This window comes from Thamnophis sirtalis, unplaced genomic scaffold (assembly GCF_051295495.1).
Source record: "Thamnophis sirtalis isolate CommonGarterSnake01/CBP01778 unplaced genomic scaffold, rThaSir2_p1.2 scaffold_13, whole genome shotgun sequence".
In the NCBI taxonomy this organism is placed as follows: domain Eukaryota; kingdom Metazoa; phylum Chordata; class Lepidosauria; order Squamata; family Natricidae; genus Thamnophis; species Thamnophis sirtalis.
Window position 1 is genome coordinate 44842240 of NW_028261393.1, and position 14117 is coordinate 44856356.

The 14117-nt window shown below is 44.7% G+C and overlaps 1 protein-coding gene across 1 annotated transcript in view; it reads left to right on the plus strand.

Annotated features, from left to right (window-relative positions):
* Positions 1-14117, plus strand: part of LOC106548733 (connector enhancer of kinase suppressor of ras 2) — a 217428-nt gene that overhangs the window by 184614 nt on the left and 18697 nt on the right. The window lies entirely within an intron of this gene.

Below are 14117 nucleotides of genomic sequence, written 5' to 3' on the forward strand. Positions count from 1 at the left end.
AGCCCTGCTTTCATTAGAGAAATAATTTAACTGCTATGGCCCGTTGCATGGTTATCTCTCGGTTTTTGAATGAATGAGTCAGTCTGGCAATTCTGCTCTGCTTTCAAGTCAGCTGTATGTGCAGTGACATTTTAAAAGAATGCTCAACTTGTCCATAATTGTCAAACTAGGGATCAGAGATGGATCTAGAAATATGGCATAAACAGAATAATGATGGTGAGGGGCCTAGAGCAGAGGTCAGCAACCCACAGCTTTGGCTCTTTCATCCCTCTGCTGCTGCTCCCTATCGCCAGTCGGCACCACAATTTTGAGAGGAGCTTCCGGTTAAGGGGGAGAAGCAGGGTGCAAAAGGGGGAGACTCTATGGCAAGGGGCGGGTTTTCCAGTCAGCTGCACAATTGATAGGGCTTTCGGTTAGGACAGATAAATGAAAAAGGACGCCACACTAGGAGGAAACTCTATGGTAGGGGAACCGGACTTCCGGTCAGCAGAGGAAAAAGGATGACTCGCTAGGGGGAGACTCTATGGTGAGGGAACCGGATTTCAGGTAGGCTCCAGAATTGAATGGGGGGCTTCTGGTTAGGACCTTTGTGGCTCTTTGAATGTTTAAGGTTGCCGACCCCTGGCCTAGAGCAGGAGTATGAAACTCAGATCTGGCCTACGGGGCTGCCCTGGAAACAGTGAAGGACCAGCCCGCGGTGCCTCTGCCAGTGAAAACGAAGCTCAGCAAAGGGTTGCAGGCAGCAGTGGGTTTCAAAATTTTTTAGTACCTCTTCTGTGGGTGTGGCCTGCTTTGTGGGAGTGGCTTGCTGGCCATGTGACCGGGTGGAAATGGCTTGCTGGCCATGTGACAGGGTGGAAGTGGCTTGCCAGCCATGTGACCGAGTGGGAGTGGCTTGGCAGTCATGTGATAGGGTGGACGTGGCCAACTTGTAAAACATGGTGAAGCTCACTTAACAACGTTCTTGCTTAGCAACCAAAATGTTGGCTCAGAAACTCTGGCACTTGAATCACACAAGTCTTAAAGCTGTCAAGTTACAAGACCCTTGCACCCTAACCCTTTAGGGAAAAAAAGCCCGTGGGGTGTTCAAACTTGACAGCTTTAAGACTTGTGGACTTCAATTCCCAGAATTCCTCCTCCAGTCATGTTGGCTCAGGAACTCTGGCATTGAGGTGTGCAAGTCTTAAAGCTGTCAAGTTACAAGACCCTTGCACCCCAACCCTTTAGAAAAAAAATCCCAGGAGTGTTCAAACTTGACCGTTTTAAGACTTGTGGACTTCAATTCCCACAATTCCTCCTCTCGCTCTTCATCTTGATGATATGCGGACGGGCGGGGGGAGGGAGCTGGAACCGGTTTTAAACGGCACTGTAGATTTGTGGAACCTCTTCTATAGAAGAGCTTAGAACTGGCAAGAACCCACCCCTGGTTGCAGGAGGCTATTGCAGCCCGAAAACAGAGCTCAGTAGCCCGTTTTCACTGACAGATGCGGCCTTCAATGAAATCAAGTTTGACACCCCTGGCCTAGAGATTCGGTTCTGCGAAGAAACAATTTGGTATTCTTAGTCCTAGGTAAAAACAGTGAAGAAATAAAGTAAGATCTTGTTTAAATAATAAGAGGCCAGCCATCTTTTCAGATCCCGGGTACCAACGTGCAATCTTTTGCGATGGAATAGGCACCACAACTATTTAAAAGGGTCACTTCTTATTTTTCACAAGATTTCAACATTCTTGTTTAAAATGTGATGTGATTTGGTACTCGCATAAGTTTTGATCCATTTTTCCTCCCTTATTTTGAGGACCAAAAGAAAATAAAACCAGGTCTTATTTTCGGGAAAGCATGGGTGTATAATTTTCCAATTCTCCAACCCTGGAAGGGCAGCCTTTGAAAATGTGTGCACGCAACCTGTTCACCAAGGAGAAAAGCAAGATAGGGAGCAACCATTTCAAATCTGCAATAACTTTGATATCAGAAAGCCCAAGTTGGATGGATTTTGTCAAGCATTAATAACACACTGAATCAAATTCAAGGCCATTTTAAGACACACTGTCTTCTGCTTGTCAGTTTTCCCAGTGATTTGACACTCATCACTCAAACTAGAAAACATTGTGAGAACAGATTTATTTCTTAGCAAAAAAATAATTGTTAGACTACGGTTTATTAGAGATGTGTGAATCAACATAACCTTAGTTTCTTTTTTTTTTACTGTGTACATTAATAAGTCAATATTCCAATCTGGTAAAGTTTTCTGTGTGTCTGTCTGTCTGTCTGTCTGTGTGTGTGTGTGTGTGTGTGTGTGTGTGTGTGTGTATTATTTACAGTTCTAAAGTTCAAAGGACTGATGTGTCTTCCATTATGTTGTGGAGCTGTTTAACATACAGTAGTTTGCTGAAGAAAATTTCTCAGGTAGAAAATCATCCAGCTTTTCTCCTTTAACGTGAATATTTCTTCCACGTAGTTTTGTTTTAATTCAAATTCCTCTAATGTAAATTCTCTCGAATATAGCTCTTGCTAATTTTGAAAAAGCGTAATTCTTTTCAAAAGTACATACTTACAACCACAACTGAGCCCAAAATTTCTGTTGTTAAGTGAGACATTTGTTAAGTGAGTTTTGCCCCATTTTACGATCTTCCTTGCCACAGTGGATAACTTAGTAACTCAGTCGTTGTGAATCTGGCTTCTCCATTGACTTTGCTTGTTAAATGGTCACCAAAAGTGATCACATGACCTTGGGTCACAGCAATGGTCATAAATATGAAACAGTTGTCAAGCACCTGAATTTTGATCACACAATCATGGGTGTTCTGACACGCCCCCCCCCCTTCATACACCAAAGCACGCTGAGACAAAGATACTTCAAGGATTTATTAACACACAGACCAGACCTTGGCAGCAATCCAGCACAGACTAACCTTGGCAGCAATCCAGCCTGCCAAGAGAGCCACGATAGCTTCTCCAGCTCTAGTAAATACGTTGATTCCTGCGACGAGCTTGTGGAAAGCCATTCCTTTTATAGTCTTGAGAGGAGCCTAAGTACCACCAGCTGAGTTCCATTATCTCCTGTAACTGCGTAACTGTTCTTTACGCCTATTAGCCCTCCGTTGCTGGGCATCCAGGACCAACTCCCTTGTCTCCTCCCCACTGCTCCAATGCATGACGTCAGGATCACACTCCTTTGTCTCCTCCCCACTGGTCCAAGGCTTGACTTCGGGAGCACGCTCCCTTTGGCTCTCACCGCTGCTCCAGGCCTTAGGCACCTTCTGGTGGCCAACCAGCCTCTCTGTGCCCTGCTCGGAGTCAGAACCCTGTCCAGGGTCCTCCACGTCTTCCAGAGCCGACTCAGAGGGCCCCTCGCTGTTGGAGTCTGGTGGCAGCTCCAACGGCTCCTGCTGGGCCACAACACATGGGGATGCTGCAAAGGCTGTAATTGTGAAAAGCAATCCTAAGTCACTTTTTTCAGTGCTGTTATATGTAGGGATGCTAAACTTATGCCCTGCTTGACTTCTCCCCCAGCTCTGCCTTTCTCTCTCCTACAGGTTCAGTAGGAGTAGAATAGCTTAAGTGATCTTTTATTCTATTGTTTGGGGTTCACAGAAAGTCAGAGATGTATGTGAGTGATGTAAGTGGCAAGAATGACATGGCTTCTCACACAGATTTTGTCACCTCCACCACGCACTATACTGGACCATCCTTGATCTATCTGTGAAACCGCAAGCAATAGAATTAAAGACCGCTTAAGCTCTTCCACCTATACTGGGAGTGTCAAACTGGCAGCCCGCGAAACAAATGCGTCACTCACAGGCCATGCCCACCCCACCTCCACGAAGAGGAAAAATGTCACAAAATGTAATGACAATGTGACGCCGCGGGTTTCACACCTGTGACCTATACTGAAACTTGCAGGAGAGGGATTGGCAGACCCGGGAAAGGAGTCAAGCAGAGCATATGTTTAACATTTCTACATAGTCACAAGAAGATGAAGTCCAAACCCTGCTTTGATTGCTGCCCAGTGTGGAACCAGCTTTTCTTCAAATGATGTCGATGTTTTGATGTTGCTGTTGTTGCTTTCTCCCTGAGCCTTCTGACCTAGGCTTCCTGAGAAAGCACAGATCACAATCTTTGTCCCTCCAAACCCTCTTTTATTTAAACAGCTGTGAATTATGGTCATTCACAGCCCATAATGATTCACAGACATTCTGTGAAGATTCCGACAGAGGTCTGCTTGAGTTGCAACAGTCTTCCAGGGTAATGTTGATAAGCACCCACCTTTATCTCCCTTGAAACGCTGCCAGAGACCTAATTGCCAATCAGTTTTGCAAGGCCAAACATAGCACAGAGTCAAACAGGAGTTCTCAGAGCTTGAACCGGCTAGACGAACTGATTGCTTCCTGCAAAGGCTCACATCCATTTGCTCCTCTTTTATGTCTTATATGAGGGGCCAATCATGTCCAAGTCTTACTCCCGAGTCGCCCCTTTTGTCTTGCCTTCTGGCAGCTCTGCGCATGCGCACACTCAGAAGAGGCTCCCACTGTTCTTCTGCCTCACTGATGTCAAACTCCAGAGGCTCCGGAGGCAGCACATAACTCCCAGATGGCCCTGGCCCCCCCACTGCCTCTGACCCAGAGCCCTCGTTCGAGCCTTCCCCAGACTCCAGGAGTGGCCCATGTTCCTCCCCGACCTCCTCACCGCCCGACTCTGCTGCCAGCTCTGCAGGCTGCCGCCAGACCACAACACTGAGCTCTTTGGAGTTGCTTCTTTGTAGCATTTCTACATAATGCAGATGCTTCGGCAGATGTTGCTGCAAACAATGTAAGCAAGTTCTGTGCTTTATTGTTGCCACTTGCCAGCCCCGTTAAGAATTCTCTCTTCCTTTGGCCCTATTCTTCACGGTGTGAACGCGGGAATAATTAGCCTGAACTCTAAATGCTTTGAATGGAAGAGTTGGCAGTTTCCGTCCTTTTGGGTAGCGCTTTGCCTTTCATTTTAAGCTGCTTTCTGACAAACTGAAAAGAGCATCTTGTGTAGCAAAGTGTACAATTAGGTAAGCATTCAAGATTTCAAACGAGGCACACGCTTTGAAAAGCAGCTGCTTATAATATTCATAATTTTTTTTTCAAAAAAAATATATTTTTCTTTATGTGGCTTATGCCTGGGGATGACTAATCAGTCAGATCGGCGTGCAAAATTTGTCATTTATCAGAGCAGACCCAGCTTGCATAGAAACCCCCCACCCCCAACTCTGTTTATTTTGAAATCATTGTGTGGTTTCTCCTCAAAACGAGCCTTTTTGCTCCAGTTTCACATGGGCTGCAATTCATCGCAAAGGTGGTTTGGGATGGGCCGAGTATGTTAGCATTGAATATACAATTTGTTTAAGCAGCTTGGAAATTGGTCACCTCGAATCCCGAGTCAACAAGTTGCTTAGATCAAGGATCCCATTTCAAACCGAGCAAGAAATAATCAGGCTCCGATTTCCACCGAAACCTAGACAATCAAAGACTTCTTTAAGCACAAGGGAGCTTTAGTCAAATTTCAAAAGCCCACTGCAAGCAATTAGTTCTGATTCCTAACGAGAAAATTGTGTCCTTTGCATAAAGGGAGGTGGGGGAGAATTTTTTTTATCATTTATTCAATTTCTATGTAGCTATCTGGAATGTATCTTAGTTATGAGAAAGATAAGAGTGCAAAACTAGAGACAAAACAGAATAACACACTTGGAGGGACCCTTAGAGGTCTTCTAGGCCAGTGGTCACCAACTAGTGCTCAGTGGACCACTGGTGGTCCATGAGAAAATTTTGGTGCTCTGCAGAAAAAGGTTTTGCATTTTTATATTGCGCTAAATCGGGGGAACGCTTGTGTTGCTGCAAAGAGTTTCTCCCTTTGGGTTCTTTTTGTGTGGGTCAGAGGGCCTCCTGGTGTGGGGCTTTATGCAAAGACTGGAGGGAAACACCACTAATGGCAATGAGCCAGAGGGCCTTCGGGACTGCAGCATGGCCTGGAACTGGCTGACCACCTCAGCCCTCTGAGCCTCCAGGCGCCGGTACCTGGCCTTCCACTCCCACAGGTCTTCTCTCTGCTTGGAAAGCCTATGCTCGTCGTCCTCAGTGAGGTGCTTCTGCTGAGCCTCCTTCTCGGTCAGCTCCAATTTGAACTGAGCCAGCTGTTTTGCCAACTCTTTCTCGTGGTGGCTGCTTAGTTCCAGCAACTGCTTCCTGCTGGGGCCCTAAGGAGCCCAAGTGGGCAGGCAAGGAGTGGCTGGGAGGGGCGAGTAGAGGCTGGGAAGGTGCCCCTCGATATGAGTGACATCAAGTTGGCCATGCCCATCCAATCACACGACCACCTAGCCTGCCCACCAGTCATTAGGAAGATCATATTAGTGGTCTGCGGGATTTAAAATTATGAATTTAGTGGTGCCTGAGGTCCGAAAGGTTGGAGACCCCTGTTCTAAACCACCTCCCTGTTCAGGCAGGAAATCCTTTACCATTTCAAATATCTTCTTAAAAACTTTCAGTGTTGGAGCATTCCCAATTTCTGGAGGCAAGCCATTCCACTGGTTCATTGTTTTCACTGCCAAGAAATTCCTCCTTAGTTCTAAGTTGCTTCTCTCCTTGATTAGTTTCCATCCATTACTTCTTGTCCTGCCCTCTGGTGCTTTGGAGAATAGTTTGACTCCCTCTTCTTTATGGCAGCCCCTGAGATATTGGAAGACTGCTATCAAGTCACCTCCAATCCTCTGTAATCAAACAAACATTGAATCACCAATAAATACTTTCCAGTATTTTTAGATTCTACATCTTCTGTTTCAGTGAGCTTTTACCCAATGGGGTATTTAAGTTTGACAAATAGTGTGAATGTAGTTTTTAGTCTCCTTTTACGTAGGCTAAAATGCCTGCATAATTCAGAGCGGCGGGGTGGGGGGTACAATTATGGTAGACCACTTGAGTTTCAAGAGGCAGGGCAATGCTAACCACAGCCTCACTATCTTGACTTACAGGCATTGGGTAACAACTTACCATTTGCTGTGGTTAACTGAGACTAAGAACACACATTTACAGTTTCATATGCTCCTCTTCCTGTTTCCTGTAGAAATCTGAAGGTGTGCATTCTATACGTTCCCGTGAAGCCTATCTATCTAAGGGTTGAAGCTGCCCAGAGCTTTCTTATAAAGTATGCATTTTTCTGCAATCCAGTGAAGAAAGTTAGCACCTACTGTTCTGACCGAGGCTTCCCAAGAGCATGAAGCATACTCTTGATCCTGACAAAAATCCCTTTTATTAATTTACTGTGAATTCCGCTCATTCACATCCAACAAAGTCTTTCAAGGGAGGATTTACAGTCACAGTCCTTATCTGGCTTGGAGAGCTGCCAGGCCGATATCTGCAAAACCTGGCAAGGAGTTTCAGAGAGTCATGAGCTAATTAAATGATCTAATTGTCTCCTGCAAACTCCCCTTTCGCTGCTCTTTTATTTCCTCTGGGAAGGGCCATTCATCGTCCACCTGTGGACTTCTTCCCAAGTCGACTCCTGTTCTTTAGCTTTTCCCTTCATCTGACAACTCTGGGCATGCATACACTGGGAACAGGCTCCAGCTGTTCATCTGCCTCACTGATATCTGACTCCAAAGGCAGCTGATAAGTGTCAGATGGCCCTGGCCCCCTCTCTGCCTCCAACACAGAGCCCTCATCAGAGCCTCCCCAGACTCCAGGACTGGCCCATGTTCCTCCTCAACCTCCTCACTGTCCAAATCTGCTGCCAGCTCCTCTGGTTGCTGGCAAGCCACATCACCCACCCCTCTCCTAGAAGAATGAAATATTTTGAGAAATATTAAAAAGGCAGGATAAAATATTTCTCCCAGAAGAAAAATAAAAATCTTAAGGGAGACAGAAATGCAGAGCCTCAGCTCCCTGCCCCTCCCACCCTCAGACACTGAGCTGGGGCAGCTTTAGAAATGCAAATTTGATAATCCATTACTGCCTGCAGCAAGGATTAGCCCTCAGCCATCATAGGAATTGCCCAATACCCTTTCAGAACACAATCTCACTACATTGCATCATCTCAGTTGCACCACACCCTCCAAACTTAACTCAGACAACCAAAAGGTTAGCTATGACCCGCTACAACAGCCAATAGAATACATGCTCTTGCACAGGAACAGGAAGCTCAAGTTCAAAGCCCAAGAGAAAGTATTTAAAAAACCCACTCTCAACTCCATGTAGACAGCTGTATCAGAACCATGTGCTTGGTGGTTCCGTTCACCATTAAACCCTCTTTCCAATCAGCCTCCGTGTTTCCAGTGTCTTTATCACAGCTTGGAAGTGAACCAAAATAGATATTTCTTCAAACACCCTTTTACTGTCAACAGCAGGAAGAGAAGCTAAGGCCCAGGTTGCAAAGATCTGAACTCTCTTTGCTAACTTTTGGCTCTTCTGCTGTTCTCTGCACTTGTATTCATTTTGCACGAGTTGCAGCCTCCGAAGCAAAATCCAAAGCCAACTGCTCATTTCTGAATGAACTGGCTCGGATCCTTCCCCCTTAAACAGTCTTTCTTAATTATCTGATTCTGAACAATGCAAATCCATATGCTGCTCAGAGGACAGGGAGGGAGAAGGAGAAGAATGTGACTGATTGATTCCTATTTTTAGGCATTTTTCTCCCTTCTGCTTTTCTAATCTCCTCTGCTTCCCTGATCACCCTCTTCAGAGCCTTTCATTAAGCATCAGGGAGGGGGTGGTGGCTTGGCTGTTGTTTGAACAGGCCGCCTGATCTGCGTTTTCTTCGGCTGACTCTGAAGAAGCTCCAACTCTGGGGAGTCCATTGTGTTCCACTCAAAAGAAACTAATACTCTCTCAACTCCACCCAGAATCAAACGTGTTTGGTGGTTCTGCTTCATCATTACACCATATTGCTAATCAGCCTCCATCTTTCCAGTGTCTTTCTCCCAGTTTGTAACTGGAGTTGGATATCTCTTCTAACATATTTCAGCTCTTCTCCTCTTCTCCTTCCCCCCCCCCTTGTTCTTGGGGATCTAATTAAACCTGACTGCAGTCCAAAAAGCTCTTTGTCTCTTCTTAGTTTTTAAAGGTAATGTTGCTGTCTTGTTAAATTTGCAGCTTGAACTTTGCACAAGCCAGGGTTGTTGGGTTTTTTTTAGCACTGATTGAGACGTACAGGGAGTTTATGTTGCTGGATTTGCCCATCCCGTGGCTATTTTTATCTCTTATTCCAAGCTGGACTGTCAAGAAAGATTCTTTCTGGTAAAATGGAGCTGTGCATGTGTGCGTTGTTGGGTCGGCTTTCTGTTTGCTTACTAGAGCTAGAAGAATATCCTGAAGTGTCTTCCCAAGCAAAAGGATCCTCAACTGCCCTAAAAGAACTTGGAATGGCCCGGTGTGTTCTCGTTTGAGAGTTATTGTTGTTCTTGTTGTTGATTAGCTGATTGTTAAAATCTCTTTTCAGTGTCAGGTTAACTTCAGTGGTTGGACTTTTTAAAGCAGCCACCTCTGTTCTCAAGCTCACACCAAGCTTTTAAAGAAGAGTGGCTGTTTTAATGAAGAGCAGGAAGGTGTTTGCAAAGTCGGAAGCATTTCTTTGGATTCATTTTCAAAGCATGTCAAGCCCAAATATATTTGGCCATAAGCTTCCACTGCAGTTAGAGTGCAGTACTGCAGGCTACTTCTGCTAACTGCCAGCTGCTTCCCAGTTCGAATCTCACTAGGCTCAAGGTTGACTCAACCTTCCAGCCTTCCAAGGATGGTAAAATGAGGACCCAGATTGTTGGAGGAAATGAAGTAAAATGAGGACCCAGATTGTTAAGCACTATTGCTACTGCTATATCACAAAGAGCAGGGGTGGCATAGTGGTTAGAGTGCAGTTCTGCAGTGCTGCCTGCCGGCTGCCTGCAATTTGGCAGTTTGAATCTCACCAGGCTCAAGATTGACTCAGCCTTCCATCTTTTTGAGGTCGGTAAAATGAGGACCCAGATGGTTGGGGACAATATGCTGACTCTGTAAATTACCTAGAGAGGGCTGCAAAGCACTGTGAAGCGATATATGTCTCAGTTCTACTGCTATTACTATAAGGAAGAGGAATAGAGAAACTTAAAATAAAAACTTGGAATATAGGTAGTCCTCAACTTACGACCACAGTTGAACCTAAAATTTCTGCTGCTAAGAGAAACCCTTGTTAAGTGAGTTCCCCCCCCATTTAGCAACCTTTCTTGCCACAGTTGTTAAGCGAATCACTGCAGTTGTTAAGTTAGTAACATGGTTGTTAAGCAAATCTGGCTTCCCCATTGATTTTGCCTGTCAGAAGGTCCGAAAAGGGGATCACGTGACCCCGGGACACCGCAACCGTCATAAATATGAGTCAGTTGCCGAGTGTATGAATTGTGAGCAGGTGATCATGGGGATGCTGTGATGGTCATAAATGTAAAAAATAAGTGTCATAAGTCACTTTGAATGGCCACTAAATAAACTGTTGTAAGTTGAGAATTAACTGTATTTAAAGTAAAAAGGTTTAGGTGCAGTGGTCAGAGTGCAGTACTGCAGGCTACTTCTGCTGACTGCCGGCTGACTGCAGTTCAGCAGTTTGAATCTCACCAGGCTCAAGGTCGACTCAGCCTTCCATCCTTCCGAGGTGGGTAAAATGAGGACCCAGATTGTTGGGGGACAATAGGCTGACTCTGCAAACCGCTTAGAAAGGGCTGGAAAGTACTGTAAAGGGGTATATAAGACTAAGTGCTATAGCTATTTTCCTTCCTTCCTTCCTTCCTTCCTTCCTTCCTTCCTTCCTTCCTTCCTTCCTTCCTCCTTCCCTTCCCTTCCCTATCAATCCATCCACCCATTCATCCATCCATACCAGCTCAAGGTTCACTTGGCCTTCCATCCTTCCAAGGTCGGTAAAACAAGGACCCAGATTGTTGGGGAACAATAGGCTGACTCTGCAAACCGCTTAGAGAGGGCTGTAAAGCACCGTGAAGCAGTATATAAGTCTAAGTACTCTTGCTCTTGCTATTTTGGTTAGAAAGAAATCAGATTTTTCCCCCCGAAAGCTCTCACACTGGCTGGGGATTTCTGGGAGTTGAAGTCCGCATGTCTTAAAGTTGCCAAGACTGGTCATCTCTAGAGTCTAAAAATCTCCCACTCAGCTGTCTACCACTTCGGTCCGCTGCTTTTTATAGACTAGGGTAGACATACCTCCTGATCTAAAAAAAAATAACGCGAAAGCTTTGCGTATACCACATGTTGAGAAATTTCCTGTGTAGGTGGGGTTTGTTTTGTCCTGACTGATAACCAGAATGAATGAAACTCTTCTGCTTCCTACGCCAACTCTCATTTGTTCCATTCCAGATCTGCACCAGTTTGCAAATTCCATTTTTTAAAGCTTGCATAGATATCCATTTTTTTGTTCACATCCATGTGCCGTTTTTATACCCAACGTAAACCCATCTGTGGTTTCTCTTTCTCTAATATATGACATTTCGAAGGTGATTTCCCTCAAGGCGTGGGTGTGTTTGTCACCACTTTCCATAGTTTTACATGCTTCAAAGACTCTTGGAAAATAGTATCCCAACATTTCAGGACAAAAAGTCAAGATCACCCATCATATCCAGGAAGTGTGAGCTCATGGTACGTATTGAATTTGAACCAAACAGACGTCTTCACTTTATTGAACAGAACAGAATAACAGAGTTGAAAAGAGACCTTGGAGGTCTTCTAATCCAACCTCCTGCTCAAGCAGGAGACCCTTTACCATTTCAGACAAATGGTTGTCCAATTTCTTCTTCAAAACCTCCAGTGTTGGAGCACCTACAACCTCTGGAGGCAAGTTGTTCCACTGATTAATTGTTCTAACAGTCAGGAACTTTCTCCTCAGTTCTAAGTTGCTTCTCTCCTTGATTAGTTTCCACCCATTGCTTCTTGTCCTGCTCTCAGGTGCTTTGGAGAACAGCTTGACTCTCTCTTCTTTGTGGCAGCCCCTGAGATATTGGAAGACTGCTATCATGTCTCCCCTAGTCCTTCTTTTCATTAAATTAGACATACCCAATTCCTGCAACCGTTCTTCTACTGATTGGGACACACCAGAAAGCAAAGATATGGACAATTCCAAATAGACATCCTGTCAGGCCTGCAATCATATTCCTTTTAGGATCTTTGGGCTGCCACACTCTCTCTCTTTCTTTACTATGCTGTCTCATTAGTGGGGTAATTGGAAGGGGGAATAGTGAGGAGTAGAATCAAAGAACGTGTTGTTGTCAAAATAAAACATTCCTTTCTAGATGCCCAAGGTCATTCTTTGTCTCCGCACCTCTGCACCTGACCGGAATGAGATGGGTGGAAATGCCAGCGTGGCAGTGGAAGATTGGACCATGTGATGGACTTGTGGGTGTGGGGACAAGATCTTGAATTTTCAACTGGGTGGAAACCCCAGGAAGCTTTCAGATTCGGGTTTCCCACAGATGTACCAATATGTCTCTCTTATTAAATTGGAACTTTGAGGAAAGCTCTGCCTTGGATTCTGATTTAATTCTGAATGATATTTGGAACGCTGATACATCCTTTTCTTTCGAAGTTCCCCAGGGACCTTATTTTATTCAGTTCTCTGTTACCTTCTCTAGTTTTTGCTCCCAAGGGTGATAGGCAGAGGTGGGTTCCTACTGGTTCGCACCAGATTGGGCGAACTGGTAGTGGTATTTTGGCCTGGGTCGCAGAACCGGTAGCGACCCAGGCTGGCCATGCCCCTAAACCAGTTCCCCGGTCTCTGCTGCCGTTGCCGGCAAGGATTTTTAATGGGTTTATTAGATTTTAATGGTCCTTGCACATGCGCAGAACAATTTACCTTGAACTGCACATGTTCAAGCAACGCACAGCCAGCATGCGAGCAAAGCAAGCAGAACATACGGAAAGTGCGTGCAAAGCGAACCAGCAGCAACCCACCCCTGGTGAGAGGCAACATCAGCTTTTCTCTGTGTTACTTCTGTCATTGCAAAGTGGGAAATAATTGGTGAGATGAAACCTCATTTCTTGAAGAAAGTTGGCTTAGAAAGATTTGTTTATAAAGTTCCTGATTTTACTGTAGGGCTAACCTGTTATTCTCAGATTAAAATAAGAGGAACGGCCTTATCCCTATTTTGAAGACTTGGCTAACAAAGACTTTTTTTTCATTAAAAAGTTTTTTATTAAACACACATTAAAACATTGGACACAGTGTAACCATCCTGGCAATGTCTTTGCCATACCTTCTAGAATATAAAATTAAATATTATAACCACCATGCTTATTTACAATTGGTGTATTCAGTATTCGCAAATATAAGGATATCGTATTTCCATCCATGTTGCTTTGTTCTTGTCTTATACATTTCCACTCTTATGATTTCATACATAATTCTAATCTCCATTCTATAAATCTTAGTCATTGCTTTTTTGGGGTCTTTCCTTTTTTGTTCCAACCATAGATAAAATTTATCCCAGATCTTATAATATTCTGATTCATCTTTGTTCTTCAATTCCCATGTCAATTTATCGGTTCACCGACAAAAGGGCGAACGACAAAACCGCGCCCGACTAAACCGCGTCGCTGATGTCATCAACCGGGCGACAACAGCATGGAGAAAGAAGCACACTGTAAACCCTAAACCTAAACTTAACCCCTAACCCTAAACCTAACCCTAAACCTAACCCTAAACCTAATCCTAATCCTAATCCTAAACCTAAACCTAAACCTAAACCTAACCCTAAACCTAACCCTTAACCTAATCCTAAACCTAACCCTAAACCTAACCCTTAACCTAACCCTAAACCTAACCCTAACCCTAAACCTAACCCTAAAGCTAACCCTAAACCTAACCCTTACCTTAAGTTAAATTGGCTTTCTTTCGACGCGCTATTTAAAGCACCCTTCTTTCTCTGCGCTGGCTGTTGTCACCGCGTTGATGACGTCAGCGGCGTGGTTTAGTCGGGCGTGGTTTTGTCATTTGCCCTTTTGTCGGGTCACGCAATTTATCCATTTCAGCACAAATCAGAATTTTCCTAATTACTTCCTCTTCTTGTGTAATTTCCCTATTTTTCCAGTTTTGGGCAAAGACCAAAAAACCCCAGGGGTGTTCAAACTTCTTGCT